Source organism: Passer domesticus, chromosome Z (assembly GCF_036417665.1).
Source record: "Passer domesticus isolate bPasDom1 chromosome Z, bPasDom1.hap1, whole genome shotgun sequence".
NCBI lineage: Eukaryota > Metazoa > Chordata > Aves > Passeriformes > Passeridae > Passer > Passer domesticus.
Window position 1 is genome coordinate 40,813,096 of NC_087512.1, and position 25,309 is coordinate 40,838,404.

At 34.5% G+C, this 25,309-nt stretch overlaps 1 long non-coding RNA gene across 3 annotated transcripts; it reads left to right on the forward strand.

The window, feature by feature from the left end:
• The first annotated feature begins 1,226 nt into the window (after positions 1-1,226).
• On the forward strand, positions 1,227-25,309 carry LOC135290859 (uncharacterized). Of its 3 annotated transcripts, none has more exons than XR_010353680.1 (5): positions 1,227-1,621; positions 6,724-6,760; positions 12,842-12,944; positions 19,328-19,443; positions 22,245-25,309. It is a non-coding gene; the product is annotated as an uncharacterized LOC135290859 (long non-coding RNA). The 3 variants fall into 3 exon arrangements; XR_010353681.1 differs by having other exon boundaries at positions 12,856-12,944; XR_010353679.1 differs by lacking the exons at positions 1,227-1,621; positions 6,724-6,760 and having other exon boundaries at positions 9,807-12,944.

Genomic DNA, 25,309 nt, shown 5'->3' on the forward strand with positions numbered 1-25,309 from the left:
AATGGTCATTATTATTCTGCTAGAACAATTAAGTACTGAATATATTACATTTTTAAAGTTTACTTCCCATGACAAAACATAGTAGCTCAATTTATTTAATTGCAATTTTAATTAACAGTTTGCCAGTATTTGGCCCGGGGACAAAATCAAAAAGTTTGACCTACAAAGTTTTTAATGATTGAAATGTAGGGGCTTTACAAAATCCCTTGGCAGCAAACAGGCAGAATTAATTCAGGCTCCTTACATTAGATAAAGCCAAAATTTGTTAATAGGGAAGAGAGGCAGGAAATGAAACTACATGAATTATGGATTCTTCATTGTGAAAATCTAACACTTCTACAATGGAACCTCAGAGGTCTCCATTGGAGCAAATGTTACTTAATATCTTCATTAATGACATTGATGGAAGGATCGAGTGTGACTCCTGCAAATTTGCAGATAACACCAAGCTGAATGGTGTGTTTGACAGACCTGACAGATGGGATGCCATCCAGAGGGACCTGGCAAAGCTCAAGCATTGGGTCCATGTGAATCCCACAAGGTCCTACAATAGCAAGTACAAGGTGCTGCACCTGGGTCAGGGCAACCCCAAGCACCTGCACAGGCTGGGGATGAGCAGATGGAGAGCAGCCCTGGGGAGAAGGACTTGGGGTGCTGGTGGCTGAGAGGCTGGACATGACCCAGCCATGGGCACTGCCAGCCCAGAAAGTCAAACGTGTCCTGGGCTGCATCCAAAGCAGCGTGGGCATCAGGGGAGGGAGGGGATTCTGCCCCTCTGCTCTGCTCTGCTGAGAGCCCACCTGGAAGCCTGCACCCAGCTCTGGGGTCCCAGCACAGGGAGGACATGGACCTGTGGGAGTGAGTCCAGAGGAGGCCACCAGGATGATCAGAGGGATGGAGTAAAAGGTGATGGAATTGGGATTGTTCAGCCTGGAGAAGAGAAGGCTTTGGGATAATTGCAACTGTCCAGTACCTGAAGGGAGCCTACAAGAAAGATGGAGAGACACTCTTGTACAAGAGCATGTAGTAACTGGACGAGGGGAAATGGATTCAATCTGAAAGCCAGTAGGCTTAGTTTAGGTAATTGGAAGATATTCTTTACTGTGAAGGGAGCGATGCACTGGAACAGGCTGCCCAGAGAAGCTGTGCATACCCAATCTCTGGAGGTGTTCAAGGCCAGTCTACATGGGACTCTGAGCAAGGTGTCCCTGTCCATGGCAGGGGGATTGGAAGAAGATGATCTCTAAGGTCCCTTGTGACACAAAGTATTTTATAATTCTATGATTTATTTTTTCCCTTTAAAATAATCCTCCTGCAAAAATGTTGTTGAATTATCCTGTTCTTTTCTCCTTTGGAAATGGAGCAGGAGGCATGGACTGCAGTGGGAGTGTCAGGTATGGAGATGAGTGTCTCATTTCCATCTATATATCTTTGACATGTTGTCTTGAATGAAGTACCAAGTTCATGTTATACAGCATGGGGGCCTTATGTTTACAGCAGAGGGCATTTCCATGACATTGGTCTTCTACTACAGTCTGTCTTTTCTTTTCTGCTTAGATACAGAATCTTACTCACTTGACCTAGTGCAGCCATGACAAAAGTTCTCTGGGAAATTCCTTCTGTGAGTAATTCATCCTTAGTTGATATACTAGGCTCTATTGGAGAAATAATTTTTTTTTTTTAACATTTTTGTGGCCGGAGTAAGATGGTTAAATTGATGCTTACTTCAGGAAGTATTGGAAAGTATTTTGTCTGAGTTGGGTACACTGTGCATGGAACAATTCCATCCTTTTCTCATATATCTATTGTGGAAGAATACACAACTTAGGGTACGATGGTAACTAAAGCAGAAGGCACATTTTCCCTTATACAATGGAATTACATGGAGAAATAAAAGAAACTAACTGGATGTTTGTACTAGTCTGAAAGCAAACCAGTGGGAAATTCAAAGGCATAACTACAATTTAAGATAAAGATTTAAGAAAGGGTAGCAATACAGAAAGACTGGCTTAAACTGACAGAGTCAGGACACAACCTGATGCCCTTGATCAGGGTGGTAGCAGTCTGATTAAATGGTGGCTGAAGTTTGTTGAAATGATAGATGCAGTTCTGTTGACATTATGATCCTATTTTAGGGTCTGGTCTTCCTTTGAAGGTCCAGTGGTGGTTATATAACTCTTGTCCTCTTGGAATCAAGTAGGTAAAGCTGCTCTGGTGTTTGAAAACTTCAGATTGTGTTCAGGTGGGAATGCTTGTTTCCTCCCCTGAGTGGAGCATCTCACAATGGGATGATATAATTTTATGTGTCATGCAGTGAGACTCAATGTTCCCATTAACAGACATAACCCCTGGAGGGATTTATCAGGGATAAGTCATGGAAGACATAAGGATCACTGCCCCACCTCTTAACAGCTTATGAAGATAGCAATAGAATATATACTTTTGGTTACATCACACTTGTAACTAAGACAAAGTTGTAATCAAAATATTAATATAAATGCCTTTTTATGATATTGTTTTACCAGGGTAGCATTTACTATAAGCTGAAGCACATTTGCTATATCTACTTATTTAAAGCAGCATTAACAGATACAAAACTTATAAAAAATAAATATATAAATAAGTAGATATCAGCTGTGTTATCAGTGGATGACCTCATTTTGTATTAACCTTTGAATATCTAGTACTGACTAGTTACAGGACTACTGAAGAATGCCATATGTTTTTGAATGCAAAAAAAATATACTTCTATAAACTTTCCCTCCAAAAATGGATTTTACCTTATGTGAAAATTAAATTTAAGAGAATTGCTTTGAATAGTGTAATCATAAACGACAGAAAGGAACCAGGACAATAACTTGTTTTGTTTCCATTAATAATATATAATTTGCCACCTGCACTTGATGTATTGAGTAACAGCTTTGTGCATGCAAACAGGAAAAGAATGAGGGAAAAACTGCAATATGGGGAAGAACAACATAAGAAAAGAGCTAATGCTCAACTAACATTTTAGATGTATAGCTAAAGATGATTCATATTTAGCTCAATAAACTACAAAATCTTTACAAGCCAGTCTTCACATTTCTACAAGCATTATGAAATTTGCTCACATTATGATAAAAACATTTCTTTTTTTCACATATAAATGAAATTCCCATTGTAGTATTTTAGAACAGACAATAAGTAATTAGAAAAATGTGGATATCTGTCAACACACAATGATTTGTTCAAATTCCACGATATACATACCAGGATAAAAACCTAATTCTGACTAAAATTTAGATACAAAATATTGTGTGATGAGACAAGAGCTGATGAATTTTGGTACTATTCAAGAAGAGGTTTCACAATTTTCTAAAGATAAGAAGATGGTTGTAAAAAATAGGGCAATTTATTTATTTTTTTATTTATTTATGTCTTTCAAAACCACCAAATATTTCAAAGTGATGAGCCAAAGAGCATATCAAAAAGAAAACATTGAAATACTGGAATTTCTTTGCATATTCATTGTTATTTTATTAATTTACACCACCTTCCATGTGTAGGTCTGGAAGCTTTTGGACATACATGAAAAACCCCTTTTTTGTTACTGTATTTGTCATGGCCATCTTTGATGGGAGGAATGCAACCAAAATGGCATTCAAACTGCTACATGGAGATGAGGGAAGATTCTTACTGATGTTACTTTTCTTGGCACAAACTACTTCACCCTCTTCACTGCAATGGCAACCTGTCATATTAGGATGAAGTTCCCACATAATCTATTTATCTGTACAAAAGAGGAGAGTTAACAGTTGGTTCTGCACTAACCAGCGAGATGAGCCTGATAAGCACACACACTAGTTTGAAGGCAAGCAAAATGTCAAGTAAAACATAATTAATGCAATTAGATTGGATTAATAACTACAAATATACTGTTTCTTTCAGAATGTCTGTTCTTTCATGATTTTAAATGATCAATGAACTTCAATATTTTGATTGATTTTAATCGTGTCCTTATTTTTTCACAGCAATGTAAGGGTTAATTCTGCTAAAGCTTAATTTTCCAGTAGAGATTCCTTACTCTAGTTATTTTTTTTCTTAGACCTTCTTTTACCCCTGTATTGATATACCTTTGCTGTTGTGACTGCAGAACAAGTACAGTCCTCTATTGGATTTCCTTGTAGCCAATTGCAGTTCTGCAGGCTAAATTTGCAAGGAAATCCAGAGGTGTGGCTGCAACACCTGCATTGATAACTGGTCTAGCTTTAGCCTCACTAGTTTACTTAATGAGAGGAATGAAATTGCAGCCTTTGTATTCAATAGTGGATGTCCTTGCAAAGGCAGTTCTGCTTCTGGGAGTAGTCAGATAGATTATAGCTGTGTTGGGCGTAATCCACTTGTGCTGCAGTCACAACAGCAAAGGTATATCAATAGTTTATGCAGACATAACTCAACAAATAGACAATTAATAAGGTATAAAAAAGTTTAGAAGTACCTTCTGAAATATTTTTTAATCTGCAACTTGGTGGGTACTGTCAAAGAAATCAATAGCTTACTACAGGTAAATGAAACTAAGAGATTGAAATTAGACAAATGAAATGGAAAGATGTTCTCAATAACATTGTACTCCTGAAGCTCTGATGAAAACTTACATCAACATACTGTAACCTGACATGTAAGGAGTATGATTTCTATACATGGAGAGTAATAAAGTTTGGTCAGTAATGTTATTCATTACTTTTATTACAAAATGAAGGTCATATGGCCAAACAATATGAGCAAACATTGTTTAAGGTGCTCTAATCAGATGCCTGTGTGTATATATATATTTGCATTTTACAGGAAAAGTTACTGTCCCAGGAAGATTTTGCTAGACTTCCAGACTGAACTCATAAAAATTGGAAAAAACATCTGCAGCTATGTTAAATTAAAGTACAGGAACTATTTTATGCAATCTACTGATTTCCATCCTGAAATTTTCACTACAATTTAGTATTTTCATTATTGAATGACTGATTGTCATTCATCCATTTTAATTTTAATGAATGAAAGTCATTCACTAAAATTCATAATATTGTGCTGGGAATTTCTTCATTCTGGAACTGGAATGCATAGTATGTATAGTCCTTTAATTCAGAGCCCAAATCAGTCTGTGAGAAAAAAACCTGAACATCTTGACAGGTAAAATATAAAGATTAGCTCGGTTATATCTACATATACAACTACCATTGTTTTTATGGAAGGAAGATAAATGCAGCCTGCTAATGTTCCTTGTACCCTTCTTTGAGAATCTCTTGGAGTTTCCCTCTGAGATGACTTTGCAATTCCCAGCACTTAAAGCCTAGAAATGGTTTCTATAGCAGCTTTAACATTTGTTTTTATAGATATCTCTATTCGGTATTAAAATATGCCTCATGAGACTGCTTCTGCACATCCAGTGAAATATATACATCCTGGAAAGTTCCTTTCACAATTACAAGAGAGAATCCTTTCACAAGTTAAAACAGTCAAATTCTCTTAATCTGCATAGACCCTCAAAGTCTGTTCTTTTGTAATGTGTACTAATGGTGTTTAGATAGTTATGGGGTTGTTTGTTTAATACACATAAAAAGGAGATTTGTTTTAAATTTTTAAGGAACAAAAAAAAGAAGAAGTAATTTGAAATTGCAACTTAAAATCTTATAAAATAAAAAGGCACTTCTTAATTCTTCTTTATTAAAAATTGAGGAATTATACCATCTATTACATCATTCTATAGTACTTTTATATTTTATTTCTAGTGCTATGTAAGTACTGATTCAAAAATACACTGCTGGTGTGTTTTTTGCTTTGTTCTTCGTATTATTTACATTATTGGTTCTACAGATGCTCAAAAAGTGTAGGTTTTAGAGATCACAATGTCAGCAACAACCCCATTAAAGCATGAAAAAATGGAAGAGCTCTTCCCAGATATCACTGATATGTATTTCAAATTGCTTGTAATCTGAAATTTACTTCATACTTCAATGAGTAGGAATAGCTTCTTAGAGTGTCAAAGAGTTTTTTAGCTGCTTTGCTAAGAAAGCATGATATTTAAATATTTATCTTTATAGGTATTTTTCTGTTTTATATATACAACACTATTTTGGTGACATAATAATGATGTGACAAAATGGCAGGAAATATATTTAAGAAATTTTCAAAAAGATTTAACAGTAAGCAACACGCAAATGAAATGAGAGAACGTTCAATATAGGATAGGATTTCTATGTCTTTATATAAAAAGTAAAGTAAGTAAAGTTAAAACAGTATAACTGTAGGTGAAATACTGTGTAGAGCTTTGCAGCATTATATTCAGAGCTGAAACTGGGTATATTTAGTCAGAAGCTGTAAAAGAGATTCTTTGTCTTCATTCTAAGTAGCTGATCTATTATATTTTCAAGTTATGGACATCAGGATTTGGACATGTCAATTACACAATTACAAGAAGTTAAAAAGCATTAAAAATTTTCAGTAATAAATGTTTTCCATGTTGTGAAGGCAACAGAATATTAAAGATTTGGCATGAATTATGTTGAGACCAGCACTGAGGAATATGCTGGGTTTCAGTAGATGCATCTGACTGATCTATAATACTCATTTAAAAGAGATGAGTCAAGGAAAGGAACTGCTTGGTTGATATTAAGAAAATGTAAGTGTTTTTTACAGCAACATTCAGTCATTCTTTTGTAAAAACACTAATTATTTATATTTCATTTCTAGTGATCCTTGTTTCCAGTATTTTGTTTAAATACTAGATGTAAGTAATGTCTTTTTTCCTTTTATTTCCTATATTTTGTGCTATAGAATGTAATATCTATTAAAGAAGAATTTTATGAGAAGTGATTTTAAAGCTGGCAACTTATTGGACTTAAGAGTAACAGTTCTAGGCTCTTAGTGGAGGGAGGAAAATTCTGGCTTGTTCTCAGACCTGCAAACTTACATGGTTCAATTCTTCAGAGAGAACATTTTGCACTTCAATGTTACAGGCACTCAGATTATTTAAGAATGATTTACCACCAGAGCAGACTCAGAACATGTCCTGCAATGTGTAGATGAAGCAATGAGAGCCATTATATTGAAGTGAGATGCAAACTGTAAAAAACACTAGTTTCCTTTTCTGTGAAAATTAATCTGCATCCAGATGTACTAGATTTGAAGTGCGGCAGTCATCTGAATATTTATTTGGTAGTGTCTTATTACTGAACAAGAGATTCAGTTAATATACTTAGAAGAGTTTTTATTTTTTCTGAGTTATTTTGGATATATGTTGCTCTCTGAGCTATTACTCTAATGAATTTTAAACAAAATGGATGTAAGACCTATAAGTACTGGATGTAGACCAAAATTAGTGCATCAACAAATTGTTGTAAGTTTTCTCAGAATTTCTCCATTGATATTGCTGACTTAAGAGTGAGTTAACAGTATTTGTCTTCAATAACTCAAGAAGCCAGTGGTAGTTACATGATTGCTTACAGAGGGAGACAAAAGTCAGAGAATTCAAAGCTGAGAAACAGAAGTATATTTAATTAAGAAGTCTGTATTCTGCTAGCATAGTTTCTGAAAGACAAAACACAACTGAAGATTCCTGTTGCTATTGAACTAAAATATTAGACCACACACACTAGTAATAAAAATTGTCACTATGAGAATCCTCTGTGTTGCAATAATGAGCAACGTAGGGACCTCAGGCAGGTGCAAAGGAGTGGTCTTTATTGCCAAAAACCTGGCCTTTTTGAGCAGTTAGCTGGTTATCAGTTTACATAAGGCACAATAAGCCCAAGTCACCTAACCACCATAAACCAAGATGTGGACACGTGGCAGTCATGCATCTCTCACATCTCTCACATTTCTTGTATTTCTCACATTTTCTCTATCCCTATTTTAGCTGAGTCACTGTCCCATAGTTCCCTTCTATTTAGCCTAAGTAACAAGCCTGAGCCATGTTTCAAGGCCTTCCCTTTATAAAGCCTTACCTATCACTAACACCTCTGAATCACTCCAAAAAGGTGTTAAACATTCTCTTTTATTAACAGCTAACCAAAACAGGAAGCTAGTGAGTGTGGCTAGTTTTGCATATGTCCGTTTTAGGGGTTATATTGAGATTTCTTTTTCGTTTCCCAAATCTCAAATGGTCTGCTTCAAGTAATTTGGAAAACACCAATTAAAATTTGCTTCTTTTGAGGCTGCAGTCCTACTTTGGAGTTTGCTAGTATTATTTTTATTATATGAGTGATAAATTTTTTGTAATGACACTCTTTATAATATAATGAGTTTAACACAGTACTTAAAAAGTGATAGGTAATAATTTGCAAGTGTCAGCACAAGCAATTGGATGATGTCTGTGCAGTTCCTGTAGTTGTTGGTAGGCTTTTAGAAGAAAAGCCTGTAATGCCCGTTGTTTTCTGCAGGAAAGTTTTACTCTGGGTAGCGTGCAGGAGAAATAATAAAAATCTAATATGGTCAATAAAAAAAAAAAATTTTAAAAATTTGCAAACTTTAGTGCATCCACACAGAATAAAGTACTTGGAAATCTTTCACTTAGCAACCTTTAGAATAACCAGGCAGAATAATGCACTTAGCAAGGCATTGACTGGATTTTTTAGTCTTGCTTGCAATGTATTTCAAGAAGCAGAAGGTAAGAAAAGAAAGGGAAAGGGAAACAGAAAAAGAGAAAGAGAGACGTAAAGAGTCTCCACTGTGACACTCAGTGGAGTGTCACAGCAGATTTTAAATCCAGAGTAGAGAAGCATGGCATGTGTCATACTCCTTGCCATCATTTTATCAGTTCTAACCTCCTGTGGCCCTTCCCCAGGTGGGCCTATGCTAATTTCAGCATCAAGATCTTGTCCCTGCTCTTTACATAGAACTACCTAAATCAGGTGAATCCGAAGGCTGCTGGTAAAATTGAAAGTCACATAGATATTGGTAATATTTTTAATTTCAAATTCATTTGCAAACTGGAGCAAAGTTATATAGTCAAGCCAGACCACAGATCTACCAAATCTGAGCCACAAAAACCAGACTCTCATAGTACCTTTATTACTACTACTACTACTACTACTACTACTACTACTACTACTACTTCTTCTTCTTACTATTAGTATTAGTATTAGTATTACTATTACTATTACTACTACTACTATTTACAAATGTCCCTTACAGAATCATAGATTAACTAGATATTGCAGACACTTGTAAAAGTTTTAAACTACCCCTTTAAGGTCTTTCTTTTCTGTCCTTGTTTCCATACTCCCATAGATTATCAGAGAATGCCGTTATCAAGTTAAAAAAATTGAACCATATTTGATTTAATTATTTTTTATTTTATTCTGGCCATGTAGGTGAAGAATTGTTTATGAGTGTAATTTAGGGTAATGAATGTCTTTTCTTTATATAATCAGTCCCACAATCTAAAAAGAATGCATACATTTAGTCAATTGAATTCAAGGTGTTTGCTAGGCCAGCTTGTGTGAGCATTGTTATTTGTTCTCTGTAGAAGCAAAATATATTTACTAAATATGTAGTTATACAGAAGTCTAACATCCAGCTGCGGATGCATCAAGATGAATTTTATTCAAACACCTGTTTCTTGCTGCTCTATGTATGTACCCATATGGATGAAGCTTTGAAAGTGCAAAATGATTTTTTCATACAAGGTTTTCTGAAGGTTTTTACCATAAGAAATTATAAATTTGAAAGAGTAACTGTGAATAATAAGTTAAAAGTTTTGGGTGGTTTTTTTTTTTTGGTTTTTTTTTTTTTTTTTGTTTTTTTTTGTTTTTTTTTTTTTTGGTTTTTTTTTTTTTAAATCAGATTTCCTGGGAATAATGTCTTATTCAGTGCACTTGAATATTGATTGTTTTATATGTATAACCAACTATTGACAATGTAATTTGCCGAATAAGGTTTGCTTAGATTCTGATTTTAGTAGCTTATAAAAATTTTGGAATTGGCCTTGGCATCACCATATTTTCAAATCTGCTCCTTGTTGAAGGGTGAAAATTAGAAAAAAGAATTTTAAATCTGTGGATTTCTGTGGCTGACCATGCAGTTCCAGGTTGCTCATTCTCTATTGAGCCAAAACATGCAGAGAAAACTCACAAAATTTGAAACTGTAAAGTAATTATGGTTCTGCAAGGGACATTATGTTACATGTGGCACTACACATAGGTAAGCATGGCAAAATAAAATGGAAGTTAGATGAGAAGTTGTTAATTTTTTTAAATTATCTCTGAGGTAAGTTAAAAAGACAAAGTACGCCTCAGATATGTTAGTCACCATAGATTATTTTTGTAATCTATATAGGTTTGTAATAGCAGTGGTTGTGTACCCTTAAGATATGGGATAAACTTTGACCTTGCTGTCATGAAGTATTTTCCAGTATTCTTTTTCCTAGAATTTATTGAGGTGACTTTGAAATGTTAAATAGTAGAATGACAGAAAACTTAATTAAAAAATTGACAGCAAGACTTACAACGGTTCGTATGTGACTCACCTGTCTAGTTTATATTGTGAATATTCTCCTGTGCCTCTTATTGTCATTCTAAAGCCAGTAAGGCTGCAGTGTTATTCACAGGTTTACAGCTGCCTCCTGGGATGATAACTGAATTCAAAAAGGAAAGAGAGACAAAAGACTTACAGTAAAAAATATAACATATTTTCTGTGTCAATCCCAAGACTGCATTATTTTTTGTATTATTCACATGATCATTTCATGTTGTATGGTTGGTAACACATCTTTCTTTCTTTCCAAAATAGTTCTGCTATTCTGGGGTTTCTTAAACCTTTCTTCACTTGTGCCACAATAAAAATCTGACTTTCTAAAGACAATAGAAATGTTTCCTAGATAAGCAGGACCACCATTGCCAGTAAGGGCTTAATTTTTATAAGGTATTTGTAAGTTTTTACATTAGTAGTGAAACTTAAACTCAGTTACAAAGTGGGTGTCAACCATGTAAATAGTCTAGAATTTTTGTAAAAAAATTTACTGAAACAGTGAAAGGTGCTTGAGTCCTGATCACTGAAGTTTTTGGTTACTAATATTGGTTTCCATAGGACAGGAAAATGAAATTGCGTTCATTAAGATGTTTTACATGGAGAAATGTGAGGCATTAATTCATAACTCAATAATTATTTGCCTAATTATATGAACAGATTTTACACAATCATCTCAAATAATCCACTAATTATGAAGTAGTAATAAACCAAACAATTTAGCTCATTTATCTCTGGCCCTTACAGAGTTCAACCCCATTTTGAATAAGTGAAGTTTCTACCCTCAGTACTCCATATTCATAAACTAACAAAAGGAGGTCAGCATTTTCTTGTCTGTAGAATGATTTTCACACATATGGATCTAGAATACATACAGCAAGTGTTGAATTAGGTATTTGTAATACTAGGAGTAAATTTCAAATCTATGCTTACTTTGAAGCAGTTTTTATGGATAAGGTTCCATATTTGAGGGGATTAGAGATTTTCTTTTTATTTTTGGTATCCTATTATATAGACCCTTGATAATTAGAATTGTGGAGCTTCATATCAGGAGGATTTTACAATGAATACTGCAAGGTTTAAATGAATACTAAAAGCCTTTGTGTCAGTTTTCTGAGAGGAACAGACATTCTTCGGAAGCTCCATCAAAATGCAATTTAATTATCTCTATTTATTTATTTATAACCTCGAATAGAGTCTGAGAGATTCAAGAAACGTTATGTGCTGTAGGCTGACTAAAGACACTTGGGAAGGACAAAGTGGAAACAAAAACTATTTTGATTTTTGGAAAGAGAGGTCACCTAGTTTTGCATCTCATGTCCATTTAGTATTGTAGCTGAAAAAATGTCCTTAATTTTGACATATTGACAAAGGCTGAAATTTTCAGCTATTCATATATTCCCTAGGTGCCCAATTCTATTGTGTCTAAAATTTATATTACAATTTAAAAACGATTAATAGTATTTCAAGTATAGAAATGACAGCACTCATAGAGTTTTTTGTTTTGTTTTCTATTCTGTATATTTTGCAAGTTTCAAAGGCCACCTGAGGCACCTTAAATGGAGAAAGCTTAACTGTGAAATACATAAAAGCTAACAGAAAGGAATGATGGCTTACACACTTCACAAAGTATAGGTGTGAGTAAATACACTCTGAAATAAAGATATTGGAGTCCATTGATAAAGACTTTATTTCAGCACTATGGCGCTGAATGTGGTAGAGTTAACATTAAATTTATATTAATGTAACATGATGAGGAATTAAGGCAATGACTTAAAAAACATGCCTACAATGTTTTGTTCAGGATAAAAAAAAATGAGGAGGAATTCTAACTGTGCTCTCTGCAACCTATGTAGTTGATCACTGCTAGAATGTTTCAGGGGGATGCTCTCTGAAATGGTATTATAACTAGGTCACTTTTCTTCATTGATTTATATAATTAATTTAACCAAAAGCAATAATTACTTAAAAATTTTAAAGTCTTTATTAGGAACACAAAAGAGCATTATAAGCTAGATGGATAGATTAAGCCAACTTCAAAAAGACAAGGTTTTTAAAGATTATAATACTACACAACTGAATTCAGCTGAGACTCTAAGTAAGAGCAAGAGAAAACTAAAGAGATATATTTGCTTAGAAAATATGAAAGAATTTGAATGGTTATACTTTCTGTAATGTGAATGATAAAAGATTTAACAAACCAAGAAGTGTTTTGATTTTTATTGTTCCATCAAAACAAGATTTCCAACCCAGATCTGTAAATGCTACAGGTATACTTCAAAATAACACATAGCTGCCAATAATTAATTCTCCTTTTTGTGTTTGCATACTCATTTATTCTTAGAAATTTCCTCACAGACAGACATAAGGTACGATTTATTCTGAACGATCTGATGAGATGATGGCATGAATCACAGCCCATACTGGTGGTACAAGCAATATTTAAGGTAATGGTTCTTCTTTTGTTTTGCTTAGTGCTACAACTATATGACCACTCTCTTTTTCTCATTTAATGTATATATAGTATAAACTTTTGAGGTTTTGTGTCTAAATTGGGTTTTAAAACCTTGAAGAAAAGTGGCCATCAAATCAATCCCCATGCAAACACACTAGTGACAGGTCACCAGTATGATGTTGTCCCATTCACTGTAACCCCTTGTGGCCAGGTTGCTCACACATCACATGATGTGTTTATCCAGCTGTGGGCTGGATATTTTCTCAAAAATGATCCTGTAAGAGACAGCATTGAAATTTTCATTGAAATCCAAACATTTATATCAACTCACTTTCTTTGAACAACTAGTCAAATAAGCTTGTCATAAAAGGAAATTGGGTTTGATGAACAGAATTTTCCTCTCATGAAACTGTGCTGCCTCTGACTGATGACTGCATTGACCTTCAGATGTTGTATAGTATCCCAGAATCATCTCAACAACTTTGTCAGGCACTGAAGTAACAGTCTATGGTTTCCAGGATCATAGCTCTTACCCTTCTTGAAAACTGGGACAATGTTAACCAGCTTCCAGTTGACTGAGACCTCTCCAGATTTCCAAGACCATTCAATAATCATTGAGAGAAGCCTTGGGATGACAGCTCTTTGAGCATTCTCAAATTAATTCCATCAAGCCAAACAGACTTATAGGGATCAAGGTGGAGAACTGAATTGTGCCCAAGTTCAGGGCTGACTGGGAATTTATCACTCTCATTTATCACAGACATGATCCTCCAGCTCAGAGCTGTAGTACCCCAGAGCCCATCAAAGGAGATAAATAAAGTATTAAACACCTCTGTCTTGTATGTGTCACTATTCATGAGGTGACCGTCCTCATCAGGTAATTGGCTTATTTTAATCCTGCACTGTCTTTTTTTATTTTAAAAAGCTCTTTTTATTGCTTCCCACAGTACTGACCAGCTTCAACTCCAGTTGGTCTTGGCTTGACAAATTTTCTCCCTAGAGTGGCAAGCAGCATCTCTATATTCTTCTTATATCACCTGACCTTTCTTTAGTCAGGTGATATAAGAAGAATATCGAAAGTATTCTTCAAATACTTTCTTTTCTTTCCTTAGCTCTGTTTTGGAAGTGCCGGCTCCTTGGCCTTAGGAGATGTTACTTAAATAGTGGTCAAAATTTATGAAACCTGGCACCTTCAAAAACATTTTCCCAGGAGACCTCACTAACTAGTTACTTGAGCTGCCTGAATTCTGCTCTTCTTATATCCAGAGTTGAGGTTTTGCTGGCATTTTAACTCCTAACAACTGAAATTTTTAACCCAATGGCTTTGCGTTCATTGTGGTCAAGACAGCCGTCAACCACCACTCATGAGGCACTCGGTTAACAAGCAGCAAATCAAGGAGGGCATATTTCCTGGTTGGCTCCCTCACTACCTGTACCATAAAGCTATCATCCATGTTTTTTAAGAATCTTCTGGACCTCATTGTGCCAGCTGTGTGGTCTTTCCAGTTGGCATCTAGTAAGCTGACAAGGGCAGTTAATTTGAAGGTATCCCTTAGTTCCTTGAAAAATAGCTCATTGGTATTATCACCCTGGCTAGGTGGTCCCTAGTAGACTCCCACACTGTTATCCTCACTATTTGTTTGTTCCTTAATCCTTAACCAGTACCTCTCAACCACACCATTGCCAAGTGCAACCTCTATACATTGTAGTCCTCTGTTACATACAATGCCACCTCATCCCCCTCACCAGCCCTGCCAATCTCTCCTGAATAACCTGTAACCATCCATAGCCTTAGACAATCCCCCAGGTGCTCCTTCTTCTAACTCATCATTTTCCTGGTCCTCAGTTTCTGGACCCTCATATCTCTTCCATAGGGGCACCTGGGAAGAGAAGCGGATTCACCTTGTACCCTGAGCAGGGACCTACTTAGATTCCCTTCTGACTCTTACATCCACTCCAGCCTGTTGGGGAGACAGTAGGGGATTGTCCACTTCCTGAGGAGCAGCCAACTGCTGTGCCAGCCTCAGAGCTGGTGCAGATCAGCTCTGCCAGACAATCGCCTACACATATGGCCTGACACTCCTTAAACTTTCCATCTCCTCTAGAAGTAATACCATCAGCAGTATCAATTCACCTATATTTTACCTATTCCTTATCAGAACTTGCAAATAGATTTCATTTTTTTCCAGAAAAAATATTTCACTTAGATAAACATAAATGTATCTAATTATCTAAAACCTTACTTTGAATTTCAGAATTTTTAGCAGGGAAAAATGCTTATGTTGCTGCTGATGTAGTATTCATGGAGTTTTACGTAGCTTGGTTTAGTTTATGTAGTGTAGTTTATTCTTGAAATATGGAGTTGCTATATCCAATGTATCATATTTTGAGAGGATTTAGTTAATGTTAAGAATTAATGTGAAGACTTTAGATCTCATGTGTTTGTATTTCAATATTTCTTGCATATTTTAAGCCTGAGAAGCAAAGAGAATTAAAAACCATACAGGGTGTGAGACATAATTAAGGATAAAAGATTTACAATTGCTATTGAACTTGAGATGAAACATGTAATATTTAGCATATTTACTTTATATAAATCCACTGAACCTTCCCTGTGATTCAAGCTGAAGTTCTCATTGGAAATACAAAAATATGAAGAGAATTAAGGTGGGATGAAAGCACAACAGGGACAAAGAGAATTCTTTACTGCCAATCTAAGCTACACTTCTTTGTTAACTGGTCTGGCTGGGATGGAGCTAATTTCTCACACAGAAGCCCTCACAGGTCTGTTCTTTGCATTGGTAGCTACAAACAGGCTGATAACACACCAGTCAGTGTTTTGGCTACTGCAGAGTAGTGCTGGCACAGCCTCAAGTCTGTCTTTCCAACATTCCCACCCCCATATGCCAGTATAGTTTTGTTGGTTTTTTTTTTTTTTGAGGCTTTTCCTTTGTTTTGTTTTTAATAAAACTTTTTTTTTCTACTTTTTTTTAAAATCTTGCTTTCTTTCCAGTTTCTTTCTTTCTTTCTTTCCGCTGACAAGGGTGTGTGAGAGCACAATTTGGTGTGCACTTGGTGGCCAGCCAAAGTCAAAACACTACAGCTGGGCAATTTAAAATCATAAGAAATTTTTAATGTAGAAACAAAGTAAGTAATCTTTCTCAAGAATCTGTTGTAGAACAGTCTAATTCTGAATAAATACAAAGTTATTTTAAAATAAAAGTCTTATTTTTAAATAAAACTAAATTTGAACTGTACATATTTTTCTTTTTTGTTATATTGTAGAAAACAAGAAGACTCTGTAACTACAACCAGACTTAAAATTCTTCTTTTAGTGCTCCAATTTTACTTTAAATCATTATTTTTCTGCGTGCATAAATACAGTCTTCACCATTCAGGTGAAGAAGTCCTTATCCTCAAATAACTTTTAATGTAGTTTGTCTTCTTTGACATATGGTGTTTATACATTACTTTTTTTCAATAGAACATAGAAAAATATTTTTCAAAACAGAAATGCAATCACAGAAATTGATGTAAGGTAACCTAGCAAGCTGATGCTTATTCAACTCGTATTTTGGCAATATGTCATACATACTTACCTGCAGGGCTCTTTAGTCAAAAGAAAAGTCATCTTTGAAAGGCAATTGATGTGTAGGTTACTAAAATTGCAAGTGTTGTTTGTATAGCTGTGTCATTAACTTCTACTGGCTACCTTCTTCATTGCCCAATGTTCTCCCACCAAAAGTACAGTGGAAGATGTCCACTTTTTAAATACATGATGGATGCTCCATAAATACATTAGCACGGATGAATCAACAGCTGTTAGTCAAAAAAATGAAATGAACATTTATTTCATACACCAGGCAGTTGTCAAGCAATATTAATATTCTTTAGTCAATAGAAGAGTGCAAAACAGCTGCTGAAAGGACTATGATAAACAGATGGCAAGAGCAGTCAAGCCAAGCTGGTATTGACTTAACCCCCTTTATACAATTTTGCAAGTTGCATCCCTTGGGAAGGACTTGTACTAAGAAATAAGTTTAAATTGAACTTTCTCCTTAACAACAATAACATATGACAGCCTACAGTAAATGTTACTACATTTTTTTTTAGTTAGGTGCACTGCATGAAAAAATTAATGGACCAATAATTGTGTCAGGCAGGAAGCAGCTGAAAATTCATTCATTACACATGCTGCTAAGCTACAAAAGGCTTCTGAGGGCCTATGTTTTTGAAGAAATTTTTATCTGGTTTGATTTTGTTTTGATTTAGTTACAGAGTGTAAGTTCTTGTATTTCCACTGCACTGTTAAAATCTATGTTTCAGACTAAGAACTTTCCTAAACACTGGGGGCTTGAAATTCATATGTCTAAGAGAAGATCTTATTAGCATGCAACATTTGTTGCTCAAGGCTCATTGGCCAGCTTTCCTTTTCCATAAAAATATAATGCCAGATTCTACAGCAATTTTCATTTACTCCTCAGGTAAACTTTTGAATAATCTCTGTAAAACCAATTTGAATAACATCTGTTTCTCCTCCCAATTTGGGTAGATGCTGACTGAAATACTGAAGAAATTTAGAGCAGCATGCTGAACTACACTTCCAGAACTGTTGTTTCTTTTAACTGGAATCAACAATCATGGTTTTTATACTGAAGGAAGACATAGGGATTTTACAGTTTATATTCCAATAAATATAAATTAGTGATGCCAGTCATTTTGTAAAAAAAATATTGTTCTATATATTCCAACAACAGTAAAAGAATATAATTTAAATTAAATACCTGGCATTATCCTTAGTTTAGGACTTGGTTATTTTCATTTCCAAAAGTTAAATAAAATGCTCAAAAAGAAAGGGACTTCTGTACTTCAACATCATCATGTATTACTTCCTAGAAAACATTTAGCTCTTATGCTAAGTTTCTATCAGATAATTTAATTATATTTTAGGCTTTTTAATTGCAACTTCAAATTTTATTTAACTAGTTGCATGAAAAAAAAATTACTCACATATAATTAAATTAATACAGTAAGTTTGCATCACTCATTTTATAATTTGGATACTGGAATTTAAAATAATCCAAATAATTGGATATTCATATGTATGGAAGATAGGTAAAATAAGATCATAGGGCTAAGATTCTTACACTGATTATTATTTTACTCTCCCAGTAGCACTGTAAAAATCAGCAAAGCTATTCAGAAATTACCTAGAGATATAAGAACCAGGGTACATTAGTGGGAGGCAGTCCATTTCTGTTACCATGTGCATGTACATGTTTTAAGTATCCTAGAATATATGACATTCATTCACAGGATTTTAAAACATGATTTGATCTAATGCTCTTCTAGATCAGCAGTCTATCACAAGAAGGGTGATCCTGTTTTTTCTGAACTGCCATCGTATTCCTCTGCTCCAGAACTGAGTTCCACTTTAAAGTCTTGTATAAACTCTGGAAACAAAATATCTCCATGTCTTAACACAAGTATTATTGCACAAAAGAAGAAAATAAAAAAATCCCAACACAACCAACAGCCCTCCCCCCCCACCAAAAAATTTCCAACAACAATGATAAAACTAAACAAACAAATCCACAAGAAACCAAAGGCCACAAAAAACCAGACAAACTAAAACAAAACCACCCCAAAGAAAACAATAAAAAAACCTCACCCAAACTTAACCAAAACAACGAAACACAAATTAAAAAAAATCCAAAAAACATGAGGAAAACCCACAAAATTAATCAAAATTAGGCTTAAAATATTTTAAAATCATAACATATTTTTGAAACTATATACTTACCTCTTGCTTAGGTCTACCATTAACATTTTCCAACATTACTTGGTGTAGTGTTAAATCAAGAAGTGTCAGTGCTATCTTGAGCATTGCTGCCACATTAGCAATGGAATTTATGAATGTACTACTTCACCAAAATTCCTACATAATTCAAGCTTCTTTCATATAATTATAAACTCTTTCAAAATGAAAACATTAAAATTAAATAGCCACTGTATGGTTAAATTTGTTCTGCACTGTGATTATCTTAAAAATTTTGTTTCCTCTGACAGCTGTCTATAACTATACACATCATTATTAATTCTGCAACATCAAATAAAGTAAAAATGTGTCAATTTCTGAACGGTAATCATAGTTGTTAAGGCATACATTGTCTCTCAGATAGCTAATATGGATGGATTTTTTTTTTCTCTAAGAAAGAAGTTGATGTTGGTTGGAAGGTGATCAATTTTGTCTTGAATTTCCTAATGAGGCCAAAGTCTGAAAGTGAAAAAATGGTCTCTAGTAATCACATTATAAGAATCTCAGGTTTTAATTTCCTTGGAATTATCACTTAATAATGTTTACCATTCTTTCAGAGGCAAGGGTCACAGATGGATTTTTTTCTTTTCTCTCACCAATTTTATTTAACGGCCCCTGATCATGTAGGGATGGGTTTTCTATCATTGTATGAATAAACTACTTTCCTCCTCAGGTAAGATGTTGAAATATATGTATGATGTTCAACTCAGAATCTATTTCACATACATAAGTTCAGTACAATATCAGTGAAAGCAGATATCTGTGTTTGGTGTTAAACTAGTATTGTCATGATTGCAATCTTACTTAGCTAGAGAATAAAACAACTTAAAACCACAAATGTTGCTGCTGCTTTTAATTTGGTTTTGGTTTTGTTTTGTTGTTTTTGTTGGTCTTTATTGGTTTTTTGGTTGGTTGGATGGTTGATTAGTTGGTTAGTTGTTTTGTTTGTGCGTTTTGGGTGGTGGGGAGGGAGGCTGCTTTTTGTTTTTCCCCCCTCAAATGCCACAGCCAGTATTGGAGTTGTTCAAATGTTTATTACATTTTTTTGTGTGCATATAATTCCTTTTTCTCAGCTTTGATAAATCTTTTATTTACTTGTATGATGATGACACTGTCTTGTTGCTATCTGATAAGGGGACCAGCAAGATTAACGCTATTCTTCATGCTGAGCTAACAGAAAGTAACAAAGTGACTTCATGAAAATGGAGCTAATACTCAATTTAGATAAGACTTCTGGGGTATTGTTTACTCCTTGACCTCTGCCAAGGAGGAAACTTTTCAGATTAACTCAGACAAGAACACACAACAACACAACAGAGATTACTAAACATCTTCCAATATCCTATCTGGCCTATTTTATTCTTTTATCTAATGGCAAGGCAGCAGTAAAAATTACAGTATATACTTATATAGATGTTACCCATATAGAGTTAATGCCTTCCTGGTCTGGTTTTTCTTTTTCTTCTTTTTTTTTTTTTTTTTTTTTTACCCATTGGCTTTCTGTAGATAGATTTTAATCTTTTTTTATGAGTACTTGTTCCTAAGGCAGAGATAGTGTCAAATCTCCCTACATTTATTTGCTGTATAGAGGTTTGCACTGTATTAAAAAGGGTTGTTTCTTTCCAGACAGAGCAAACAATGCTATATGGAACTTATTATTGACTTACTATTTTTATATCTAGAGTATTTGGATCAAAACTCTGCAGACTTAAAGTAGTTTTTCTAGAATAGTAGTCCTGTTGGAATTGAAAGTCTTGCAAATTAATTTTTGGGGGCTGGTGGTGGTGGGAAAGGGAAGTTTGGAATGATGGTAGCAAGGTACATGTGTAAAATCTGAAAGTGTAAAAAGTTTAGAAAAAATCTTACCATTTTAAAGCCATTTACCATATATGAAACAGTCAAGTCTGTATATTTGTTGGAGTCCTTTCTGATCATTCCCAAATCTAATAAAACTCTATTTTTTGAACATAGTTGCAGTGAATTGATTAACTTAACTGAGAAACTTGCTGAAAGGCAAGCTTAATTCAGAAAATCTTGGGCTGTTTAAGACTCTACAGCTCTGGGTTGTTCCTGAAGTGTGACTCTTACCCAGTTTTGTGAACACAACCTTCAAAAATCTTGAAAGGGAAAATAATTAATCCATTTGTCAGTGAGTGTATCTGAATTATGTTTTACTCTTACACAGGAACTTCAGCAGAATAATTGCTTAACCATGGGTGTCATGATGTGATCTGACAGTGGTAACATTGCAGAAGCATGCTCTTAGCCTCTGCCTATTAGTCAGCTGAGCTCTTCACCAAATTTTTACTGTATATCACCTGACAAGCACTAGTCTCTGAGTTTATATGGTCTGTTTTTCTTAGCTCTAATACAAACTAATGAGTCAAAAAAATCTGAGAGCTTGTATTTTTATGACGTAGATGAAGTACTGCAATGTGGGAACCCATGGGATTAGAGGATTTTAGGAAAGCTGGGAAAAAGAAAGGCTTCAGAGACAATAAGGATAGTGAAATGCTAAAGCAGCAGAAAAGATATATTGGCAGTAGCGAAGACATGAAAAATAGAACAATAAAGCTGTGTAGTTTGGCTTTCGAAGTTGCAAAAAAGTATATTTTAGTAAATATTTAGAAGGTTAAATATGAATAGGGCTCTGTGCTTTGTCTTTTATAAACAAACCATTGTATGAGAGAAAAAGCTGCTATTGTTTTAACCAAAGCTACGTGTGCTTCATGTGGTTGGATAGAACTCCTGCCAATATGCTTTTGCTCCACGTAATTGGCTGAAACTGGGTCTAAAACTATCTTATAATATGTTGCAACATTAAGTTTCCTCGGCCTGCTGTCTGGATAGTGAGCTGCTCTCATCTATCCATTGCCATAGCCATGTAATGAGACTGATGCTTCTTAAATAAACAGCTCACGACGCTATTCAGGTGTGGTCCCATTCCGTTCATGTCCGTATATAAACGGTCGGCATCACTGCAACACAACTCACAACAGAAACAAAAATACTCCTCTTGAATATGCACTATAACTCGCTAAGAACAGAGACAGAAATAAATGTGAAATAACTACAAAGAACATTATGAAGACTTAATTGCAACTGCACATATCTGTATTCTGCTACATAGACACATTATATGCATATACACATATGTATTGTAACGTATACAGCACAAAGACAGTTTATTTTGGACACAACATCCAGCTAAGGCGACACAGGCTGCTACAGAAAACAAATCAGGAAAACATGAAAGAAATGGTTAAAAGTTTCAGAACTGCTGGAAAAGCAACTCAAAGCGCACTAGTTACCAAACCAATATGGTAGGTTATCTGTGATAGATAAATGTTACTAATGAGATATATTTACCCACATAGTAAAGTCCTTAGGTTTGCCTTGAAAAACATTAATACTACTTGTATTAAAACTAGAAATTAAGCTTCTTTTTTCTGGTTCTTCCTCCCCCTGCCCTAGGATGTGCCCTGTTTAATTTGAGTTATTCTGTGTAATCTGCATACCCATCAGGCTGCCTGCATAACCCAAATGCACTGCCACCTCTCAGAGGCCACAAGCAAAAAGAAAGAACAGCTGCTAGTAAGCCTCTGTGAGATAATAAATCAGCAACAGGTGCTCCAGGCACACAGGAAGACTGGAGATCAGGTCACAAATTAAATGTATTTAGAAGGAAAACAGAAGAAATAAAGGAAGCTGTTTGTAAGACAACATGAAGAAACTGTGTTTGATTTTGGCTTCTGTGAAACTAAAATTGGCAAAGGGATGGAAATCAACACAGCTAAGAAGTAAAGCTACAGGGAGCCTGGCTAAAAAAGAAAAAAAAAATAACATAAACAAAACAAAAAACCAAAAAAGTAATAAATGTACTCTCTTTATTCAGCAAAATAAAAAAAATAAATTCAATTACCCATGAAAAAAAGGTAGACAACATTTGCATTTTCTTGCTAAGGGCCAAAGAAAAATATGCTGAAACTAAACCTAGTTTGTGCAATAGTATTTCTAATAGGTTTCAGAAAATGCATAATATTTGGATGGCAGTATTATAGTAATGCTCTGATTTTTCTCTATACTTTCCTTCTTTCCATGACAAAAGTCAATGGTATCGATAACTCAAAATGTCTGCCACTGATATATTTCTTCAGATTTTGGTCTCTTCTGGCAGTCTCTGTGCATGTAAAATGAGGCTGAAGTCAAAGAAGAAATGTGACAATGGACCTAACAGATTTTTAAAAACATCAGAACTGGAAAACTATTTTTTTAATTCAATACATTTTTTCAGTTACTTCATCTTTCTTTACAATTTTTAGCTTTTATTTTCACTCTTATATCATAGAAAATATAAGAAATTCATAGATATGAATCAGTTTTAATTGCTTCTTTACTGTTAGGTGGATTTCTGTTTATTTTTAATCTGTTGGATTTAAAAAACTGAAGATGTTGTTGAAAGCAAGAACTAATTGTCTATTGAAAAAAGAGTTGAGTGACAGTCATTGTGTAACAAATTGCTCTTATTGTTCCTTGTAGCATTTTTGAAAATCTAATTGGAGAGAAAGACAAGACTGCTCTATGTTGCACCAACACCCAGAATTAAGCCCCAAATATTGTACAAACTCTACAAGAAATAAAGATCCACAGCATACAGATACAAACCTGATGGAAATCTATAAAGAAACAGTGCACATATATTGAAAATTCTTGGTACCAGAAGTTTAATTTGTAAAAGTCCAGTCTTTGGTGTATTATACAATGAGCCTGTATAATAGTCCCATCAATTTCAGAGGGAACAGTGGTGGTTGTAAATAAACAAAAAAAACAAAACTTGTAGTCCCTTAGGCTTTTTCTCCCTACTTCCCCAGGTCTTGAAAGTACTTTCAATCAGTTATCTGCACACTACAACTGTTAAGGAACTCTCATTTAGGAGTCATGACCCAGGCCTTACCCAGACCCAAACCACTTTATATTTCTACCAGTCGCCAACAGTTATGACTTTTCTTTTCTGTAAATAGCAGTAGATGTGGTTTTAACACTTATTTCTTCAGTACTTGTGTGTATTTCATATATATATATATATATATATATATATACAGAGAGAGAGAGAGAGAGATCTATCTATCTATCTATCTATCTATCTATCTATCTATCTATATATATATATATATATCTTTATACTTCCAGAAGTTAAAAGACTTATTCCTTGAACATGTAATCTCTTACTTTGTTTACTTTCACGGTAAAATAATTAATGACTTCTAATGTACAGTAACAAAACAGGATTTTTGTGTGTCTATGTTTTGCCATCTATAATTTATCTGGGCAAGACAAAATTGTCATTTAAATTGGGAAATATGGTTTTCATTTAAAAAGTAATTTCTTGTTTTGTCATGTTATGACTTTAATAATAGTCAGTGCCCTCCAATGCCCCAGCATAGTAGTAGAAATGCATAAATAAATTACAACCCCAGGCAAATCATAAGGTGTTTTACATTGCTCAATAGTTCATTGGCTAGTGGAACTGGTAGAAAAAATATTTCAGACTTGGGCTGATATACTTTATTCCAAAGGATGAGAACAGTTAAGGTTAGAAGGGACCTTAAGGATAACTAGTTCAATCCCCTGACCACGGGGATTGAATAGTAGTAGCAGGGACAGTCTAGTAGAAGGGACACATCACTCAGAGCCCCATCCAACCTGTCCTTGCACACTTCCAGGCACAGTGCATCCTCAGCTTCTCTGGGCAACCTATTCCAGTGCCTCACAGGAAATTGTAGTTATCCTGACAATAACATTTCTTCCTCAGGCTGTGATTTTCCCGTGATTTTATCCAAATTCTTGTTCTAATTATGGAGGATCTTGAAGCTTGCCTTGAAACAAGAATTATTCTGCGGCCAATTTAATAACAGGTTCTTGGTGATGTATGCTTGAAAGATGGCTGGTGTTGGAGTAGCCTTCTGATTTCAAGTTTCAGGTACTTTGGGAAAAGAAATGCTTGAAATCTTAAAAATTTATGTGTGGGTTTTATAAGGTATCATAATTTCCTGAAAAAATGGCTGACTAAAAACTATTAAAAATCTAATAAAAAATCCCAGATATTGTTATACTTCCTAAATATTGCAACTATTACTTAATTTTTTACTGTTCTAAAAATTCTGTTATAAATACAAAATATATTCTAATGTGTTCCTTATACCCTTTTAGTAAGCCAAGAAACTAAGACGATTTGGGTTTTATTTTGCCTTGCTTTCGGGTTTTTGTGGGGTTTTTTACTATTAAAAAAATATTGTACTTTCTTAGCAGATTTATGATCCATATTTTAATTTTTTCAAGGAGAAATAAGAAAAGACAATAGCAAGGTATAACTGAATACTTTGACACACATTTACATGCATTTATCAACTTTTCAACCCCTTTCTTTTCCAGTAGCAAAAATACCTGATAAAAAGAAATTTCCCTGTAATTTTTTTTGCTTTGGGGAGTTGACTTTTTGTTGCTTTTAATTAGCAGTTTGTTTATATATTAAAAGATAA